The sequence below is a fragment of the Tasmannia lanceolata genome, unplaced genomic scaffold (genome assembly GCF_043159265.1).
Source record: "Tasmannia lanceolata isolate RefF3 unplaced genomic scaffold, GAP_Taslan_0.1 ptg000011l, whole genome shotgun sequence".
NCBI lineage: Eukaryota > Viridiplantae > Streptophyta > Magnoliopsida > Canellales > Winteraceae > Tasmannia > Tasmannia lanceolata.
Genome location: NW_027518688.1, coordinates 21,052,500 through 21,061,157, shown reverse-complemented (window position 1 = coordinate 21,061,157; position 8,658 = coordinate 21,052,500). Strand labels below are relative to the sequence as shown.

At 37.6% G+C, this 8,658-nt stretch overlaps 1 pseudogene; it reads right to left on the bottom strand.

The window, feature by feature from the left end:
* Positions 1-1,728: 1,728 nt before the first annotated feature.
* On the bottom strand, positions 1,729-4,911 carry LOC143886616 (putative receptor protein kinase ZmPK1; annotated as a pseudogene).
* Positions 4,912-8,658: the final 3,747 nt, after the last annotated feature.

The window sequence follows — 8,658 nt, the reverse complement described above, 5'->3', positions numbered from 1 at the left end:
TCTTTCAGTCTTCTGACCTGGTCACTAATTTTTCCTTGTCATTATTCTGACCATGGTCTACCTTTTTGTTTCCCGAGTGTACAGTCGTGTCGTTTCTTTATACATGTCTTGTTTGTTGAGTTGATTTGTAATTTTGTCATTTTCTTTCTTGTACGTACCCGATTTGTTGAGTCACTTGTTTAGATTATGACACATTTTCAGTGGGTATTCTTTGTCTAATTCATCCTATTTACATTCTTTTGACTTGGTTGGTGGTGTTTCTCTCGTCATTGCTTAAATAGAAAACAAGCTAAGAGTTACAGGGCAGTCCAACTCCTTTCAAGTGGCAGATATCTTTCCTCCTTATATTTGGATTGCTTGGTTTTATAGGAAATGATATTAAAAGTTTTAAATGAAGAATTTACCAAGTTGAAAATTTGGGTTCTCTTTTTGACTGTCATTGCTTAATATAATTCATATGCCTACGAATTTAATCTCTCAGCACGATTGATAGTCCCTTCGCAGGAACTCTGCTAAGGTTTAACATTTAACAACTCTTTTTTATTCTCATATCAAAGAACTTCTTTTTTTCATGGATGTAGACGGATTTCGGTTTAATGGCTCATTCTTTCTTTGCAGTTACTGGTCTATTCTCTTTGCTGTCACCTTTTCGAAACAAGACCAAGAATTCATCAACAAAAGTAGCACAAGGGTTTGAATTTGCAATGGGGGTTCATTCCACCTTCACTTGATTGTTAGATGATATGGAAGCTAATATTGGAAGAAGTTTTGACATTATAAAGATGAGAGGGCTTCCCAGTCAGGAGAATTTGTAGCTTAGTGTTTATATCACTATTCAAGTTAGGAGATGTGTAGCTTAGTGCGTGTATCAATTCTAAATGTTATGTAGTAACGTCCATAGTTTAGTTGTAGCATTAGAGCATATGGAAGACAATGCCTGGACAACATGTGTGTGTATATAAATGTGTTTGATATCTGCAAGCTCGGAGAGCACTCTCTACACTGTAGAAGTGTCATGTAGTTATCATTCCATTAGAAGGATTTCAGTTTGGTTTTCATTTATTCAGCTCGTTGTTTTAAAAAAATTATATTTTATACCGGAGAGCAATGGTGTTTTTAATAATTACTCTTTATGAGAAGAACTTCAACTTTGTTCTCACCATTTTAGACCTTTTTTTTAAGAAAATGATTTGCCTTAGAAAATTGCTCTGGGTCTCCACGATAGAAAAACCTGTGTTTTCCCATGTCCTATGAGAATATAAGATGATTATTTTCTCACAAATTTGAGGTCTTAAGGACAGGTTACAAGTACAAGGTTCTAACCAATACTTCCATGAAATGATCCATTGCCATTGATTGGGTCCAACCAGGCATAAGTAGGAAATTGGAAAATATAAATTTTTTGAAAGAATACTTTGGGAAACCAAAAAAGGTCTTCCTACAAGCATTCAAAATTACAGCCACTGACTTCATTTTGGAATTACTAATAGCTAAATTTATTTGAACAGTAAATTTATTTGACCAATTTAATATTTGTACCCTCTTCATTTAAATCTTAACCACGGGCCTCAAAATTAACTATAGCACATTAAAATTAGCTATAGCCTCATGCCAAATCTTCTTTCTGGATATGAAAATCCAAAGATTACAGTGCATTGCACGTGCATTTTTACTAGTATGTATATAAAGATTAGGAAGAAAAGTGGGAAAACTCGAAAAAGAACATCATGGTTGCAGGTGCTATACAAATTGGATAAAATCAGAAAAGAAAAAAAAGCATGATGACTGATGTTCTCCAAATTACTTGTGAAAATCTAAATACCTTGCTTAACAGGTATACGGAAGGAATCTATGTAATATTACATACTATATTATAATGCCGTCTAAATAGGAAATTAATAAGAAGTTCTACATTACAAAACTAAAACTTTGACAGAGTATTAGGACTGCTAAATTGTCCAATATAAAATAATAGGGTAGCTAATAGTCATTTTCATGGCGTAGGAGCATCTCAACAACTTGGCTCATGGTGGGCCTAGAATCTTTCTCCTCCTCAACACATTTCAATGCAACTTTAATTAGAACTTCCATCTTAGACGGATCATATGGGCTGTCTACACTGGGGTCCATGATCTCTTTGATATTCAATGGTGTCGCACTCATCTTCTCCCTCACCCATGGAACCAACTTTTCGTACTCACTTTCGCTTCCCCCAGAGGCAACGTGAAATCCAATTGGGCTCTGTCCGGTAACCATTTCTATCACGACGATTCCATAGCTATAAACATCTACCTTCGAAGTGATCTGAAGATTCGTAATCCACTCCGGGGCCATGTACCCTCTTGTTCCTCGGATCCTTGAGAAGTTTGAGTCATCGACGGAACGCCTATCTCTTTGCTTAGACAAACCAAAATCGGAGACTTTTGGTTGGTAATTTGCATCCAAAAGAATGTTTTGAGGCTTTACGTCACAGTGTAGAACCCACTCAAGACACTCTTCATGCAGATAAGCAAGGCCCTTTGCAGTTCCCGTAGCAATTTCAAACCTCTTCTCCCAAGTGAGAGAAGGGGAAAAGTTCTCAGCCAATGATCCATGCTCCATGTACTCAGAGACCAATAGTCTGTGTTTTCCCTCTGCACAAAATCCCCACATCTGTATCAAGTTCATGTGATTAATCCTACCAATAGTACTTAATTCGGCGAAAAACTCTGCTTCTCCTTGGTTAACTCCTTCAAGCCGCTTGACGGCCACCACTCGCTTGTCAGACAACACTCCTTTATATACAACACCTCCTCCTCCTCTTCCAATCTCTTCTTTAAATTTTGAGGTTGCCTTCTTTAGCTCACGATAACTGAAGTGCTTAATTCCAGTGGTCGCCGCTAGATGGTACCCTTGATCTAGTATAACTGAGTTGTTGTCCTTCTTGTACAGATACCACCACCCTGTAAGTATGCAAACCAACTCTACTCCCCCAATTGCAATGACAAACCATAGTACATACTTTACAGAGCTGTTCTTTGGTTTTTATCATAATTTCTAACCAACTCGACATGGGCTTCAGTCGAGCAATTCAATTTGACTTCTCGTAAGGCATTGCTGTTAGAAATCGCCCCATTTTTGGGCACTCTCAGATGCATGGTTCCTGAGAAAGATGGTGACTGGTAACCATTAAGCAACAATGTTTTAGGGTAACAACGGCCAATTCCATCCAGATGATACAAGAATGCCTTGCAAGAACACAATTCCAAGCATATATTTTTGCATTGTTCGAGCGTCAATCCTTCAGTGTAGTTGAAATCATAGCCATAAAAATCAACATTGGGGATACTAATGAAGTCTGATTCAAGAGGATCACAAGAGAGATTGAAGGAGGGTACACAACCCTGCGAAGAATCCGACGGGTCTTTCTCCTTAAACCCAGGTGGGCAGAAGCATCTCTTTTCAGTCGCATAGCGGCACATCCCATAAGGACCACAAATGCCATGTATAGTACATGATATTCCTATGGCTTGCCAAGAAGTGTCCCAACTTCCTTTGTTATTTAAGCTGTAAAGCCTAACATTCCCATCATAATCCATGGTTAGTCTTCTTCTTGGCCCTTTCCCAAAATCAGCAGCGAAGAATTGCAATGCATCAGAAGAATTAAAATAGCCCCAAAGATTGAATGCCGCAATTCTACTATCGTCATATGTTGTTCTCCCAGCTACCCAGGTAACGAGGCCCGGGTCTGGCCAGTAGACACTAGATATGCTGGGGCCATCATAAAGAAGGCGTAGAACATTGTCGTTGTCAAAGTAAAGAGAATAAAAACCAGATGAGTAGTTCCCTAGTGATCTAGACGAGACAAGTCTAGTGTTTCTTGTGAGATGTTGATCTGGAAGAAGAGTATCTGTCGGAAAATCAAAGCTTTGCCAAAGAGCCCCATAGACAGACGTTTGGAGCACGAGATTGCCCGTGTTTAAAAGGTTCAACTGAATTGAAGAAGTTAAAGTGGTGTTAGTTTCCCACACAGTAGCCCGTCCAGCGTCTGTTAAGACAAGATTTCCATCTCTTTGTAGGGAGAGTGTAGAGAGTCTTCCATTAACAGGTTGGTCTCTATTTGCCATCCAAACAATTGTGGAGTTTGCAGATTTAGCAAACCATATGGAGAAGCAATAGGAATTTTCTCCAACGCTACGAAAACCGGCAGAGAAGGTACCATCAGGTGAAACTAGATTATCTTCGTATCGCTCGACGGAAAGGGACGAACCTGGGCTTAAACTTTGGATCGTTGTAGAAAATGATCTGTGGAAGATTATGAAAGAGATGGTGAACAATAAGAAGAAAGTATTTCCAAAGGGCTTTGGGCAGTTCATGATCCTGGCAGAAGAAGCTATGGGGACTGGATGTTGTGATAGAACCATAGGTTTGTTGATTTATAAATGGCCTGGTGGGGAAAGGAGAACTAGTCAAGTTGAAGAATAAGAGGTCACTTCATTTTTATTTTTTTTTGTATGAAGGATCTAGTGATAAATAAAAGAAAGATCTAATAACAGCAGGAGAAGAAGTGGGCGTTCTCAGGTCCCATTTGGGGTCGCTGACTCAAATGTGGCTGAAATCAGAGCAAATCTCCAAGGAATTAAATTGACTGAGGCAAACGTTCTTCATCATGTAATAGTGGAAAGGCTGACTCGTTAAACGTTATAAAATGGTTGGAGGGAAGTCAGGACCGTCCTTGGAGGTTTGCTCATTGGATAGATGAGATCCAGGGCGGTGTTGTTGGATCCTCCATATATTCTCATAATGTAAGAAGGTCGTCTAATTGTGATGCTGATAGACTAGCTAGGGAGGATGCATCTAGGGCGGGCATGGAAATTTATGATTTTCTTCCCCCCTTGATGGATCTTTGTTTTGAGTTGGTTTTCCTTTTTTTCCCTTGTTTGATTGTCTTGATTTTCTTTCTTTCCATTTTTATTTTATTTTTTTGGGAAAATGACAAAAGAAGGTAAAGACTGAACAGGTTCATTGGGATTCCCCTATTAGATTATGGGGGATTATGGATTCAAATGTGGACGAGGGAATAAGTGGTCCCTCAAGAACAGGAATGGAATCTTTCTCTAGGGCTTAGTCCTTTCTCGTGTTGCCTTGTCCTCATTAGAATTGATATATTGAGATGTCATCTAAAACAGGAGATTTCAATATCCCATTTTTTCCTAGCCATTCATTTCCCCTGTCTGCCCACAAGAAATAGACCATAGACCAACAATATCTGGGAGGGGGATTTTTTTTTTTTTGTTTATTTACACTTAATTGTTCATCTGCATACAATGAATCTGATGGTAAAGATTGCTAGGGTAGCTTGTTTTCACAATGTGGATCATCTACAAACAATGCAACCAATTGGATGAAATGGGCAGAAGTGGATTAATTAAAGAGAATCTTAGGAAGTGACTCTGAATCGCTCTAAAGAATCTCATATTTTAGTCGAAATATGATAGGGAAATTGGTAAACAGGCTTTGCCGGTCTGGTAGCCGAATGGGATTTTTGCGAATTTTGACTTTTATCATTCTCCCAACTTAAAAAAAAGGATGGAGAATCCCTTTTAATAATGGTTGCCCAAGGCAACCTTAATTTCTATATTTACTATGTACTCGATCATTTAATTTGACTTTTTCCAAAGTTGACTTTGCGAATTAACTTAATTTAAGTACTTGTAAGCAAGGTTTAAAATTTCGGTTTTGGTACCGGTTTCGGACCCTGAAATTTCGAAATTTTGGTCGAAATCAGGTACAAAACCCAAATTCAATATTTTATTCAATATTAAATTTCGGTAATTTCGGTCGAAATTTCGGTGAAATATTAAATTAATATTTAAAAAAACAGATTTTTTGGGTCAAATTTCTGAAAAACCGAAATTTCGACCCAAATTCCAAAATTTCGACCGAAATAAATGACCGTTTCAGTTTTGGGTCATTTCGGTGTCTGTCTTCACCGAAATTTTGGATTTCGGTCGAAATTTAAAACCATGCTTGTAAGGAGACCCAAGTGCTAAAGTTGCTTTCAATTGATGTTGAGAGTATGGTTGCAACTGAGAATAAAACCCAAAACCAAATCAAGATCCGACTCTTATAAGCGTGCTATGATTTTCTCAAATATCCCTTAAATAACAAGCCAAATTATTTTGTAAGTATATTGATATTGATGTTTTCACACATTTGTGATGTGAAAAATTAGTTTTCTTCTTAAATCTGTGCACTTGATAACTTAAATTTAAATATGTTTAGTGTGAAGATTTGTTGCTTTCTACATCATTTAAAATTAATTACTATAGTAAGCTAACCATTAAAAACCCGACCCGACCTGACCTGACCCAACCCGAGAAACTATCTCAGGTTGGGTCGGGTTTATGAATCTCGGGCTTTCCCAAAAAGATCCAACCCTAGCTAGATCAAAGTCAGCTTGGATTTTATTTTATTTTTTTAAAGTGACATATTTCATTGATATTGGAATAGCATTAGGGACCAGGAGTCCCGTCCTGGATTACAAAATATCAGAGAGAGCTGGAACGGGCATACGCAAGACCAATAATAAGAATGCAGTAAAACAAGGCAAAGTATAAACATTTCTTTTCTTCCTTCTTCATACCATTAGCAACTCTTCTTTTCAGACTCCAAAAAAATTTGTGTACACCTTCAGGCTTCCTTTGAAAGTAAAACCCATTTGTTCTATTCACTTAACAGGAGCTCGAATTAAAACTCTAAATTAGTCGCCACCCCAAGAGAAAAACGTAGCAAAGCAATAGAGTCCAGAATAATATCAAATCTAAGCGAAAGACATAGTCTCTCAAGCCTAAACTTGTGGGAGTTGTTTTCTACTGAACGCGGACAAATTTCATCCCCTTTGCTATATAACCATGACGTTCTATCCGTCAAAATCCTCAAATCAATAAACAAGCTCCCAAAAGCTTTCCTAGTCTTACAACTAACAGCCTCCAGATAAACTTCAAGAAAACGATTGAACCATTTAAAGACAAGAAAAATAGTGAGGAAGGATTACACCATGAGCGAATGACACAAAGCTCTCTCAAACCCAGGGGAATCAACTTCCTGACTACACCTTTAGGGGAATCAGCTTCGCTTTTTATCTATATTATTATTATTTTGGTAGAAAGATTTCTCATCTCCACTATCATATAAAGAGAATACATTCCTAAAAAATCAATTTCTATGTAGAAGTCTTGCATATAAGGGTGTAAGAACAAAAAAAAAATACTAAATTTATTTTAAAGACTGATTTATTTTCTTAGCCCGAAGCTGATATAAAAATATAATACAGAGAGGTACTAGTAGAAATAATGGCTATTTGCATTATTGTAGGTGAGAATGACCAGAAGGGTTGCAGCATAAATTATAGTTTAAAACATTAACAAATGAATCTAAAAATAGATAAAGAAGCTGATTTGGTCAAAACATCAAACAGTTAATAAGATGAACAACTTAACAATTAGGAAAACACTTGTAAAACGGGATCCCCTACTGAAAATAAAAAAGAAGGGAGTAAATATGGCCGATCGATTTGGCAATTTTAATGTGTGTTTTTTTTTTCTTTTTGCATTTGTCGAGATACAAACCTCTCTTTATATGTTTTATGAGCACGAGTCGCAATAGATGATGCCCTGCTTTTATTTTCAGCACGGCCGTATTGCTAGAACGCTCTAACAAATAAGTAAGATGCAGTAATTGGGCATTATTAGGACAGATACCAATTTTTTAATGCATTTGCAACAGATAGGATTGAGAATAAATAGATATCTATAGAAACAACACAGCTCATCGAGTTGATGGGGGTGCAACTTGGGTAAAGACCGGTTCAACTTCTGCTAAAAAATAACTTGGAATAAATACGAACCCAATCCAATGTTAGGGTGAATGATCAACCAAAATTCCCAAAAATCGAATGGTGTTGCACCCTATTTGATGATAATAAATAAAATCGAATAGTGTTGCACCTCGGAGCCTTCTAATGATGATCCATCATGCTACGTAGCGCTGGCCGTCTGTGTAGAGTTAGTGCCCTAAAAGTCGGTCTTTGATATATTGAACTTATCAATTCATTAATAAAGCTCCATTACATGACATTTATTGGGTGCATTAATGGAGTGAGTGATGTGCTTGTTTCATTTGACACACATTTGTCCCTAAGTAGCATCGTAGCAATATTATGCCCATGGATTCACAGATACTAAGGGGCAAGGAGATATGATAAGTGCCTTGAACATCTAGAAGTTCTAGGTTGGGATTGAGAGTGGACATCTCTTTTTGTACACAACTAGCATCAAACCTTGTCTCGATACATGTATTAGGGTGGCTTATCTCAGTCACTGGAGTGATGGACCCTAAGCAGGTAGAATGGGTGCAGCAAAATGATTTGTGCACTAAATGGATCATTACATAATAGCATGTGGACATGAAATATGGATAAGGTTGTTCCGGCAGGCATGACCCTTTATATCCTTAGACCTAAAGGGTCATATTGATCTGTGAGCCCACTCTATGGCTTTGGTCTATTTAACTGTGATTATGATCTCGGATCACTTGAGTCTAGTATTGGGTCATGCTGTAGGGTAACCCACGAGGTAAATAGGGATCCCCAGTAAGGAAACCTCCACATGTTTTAGA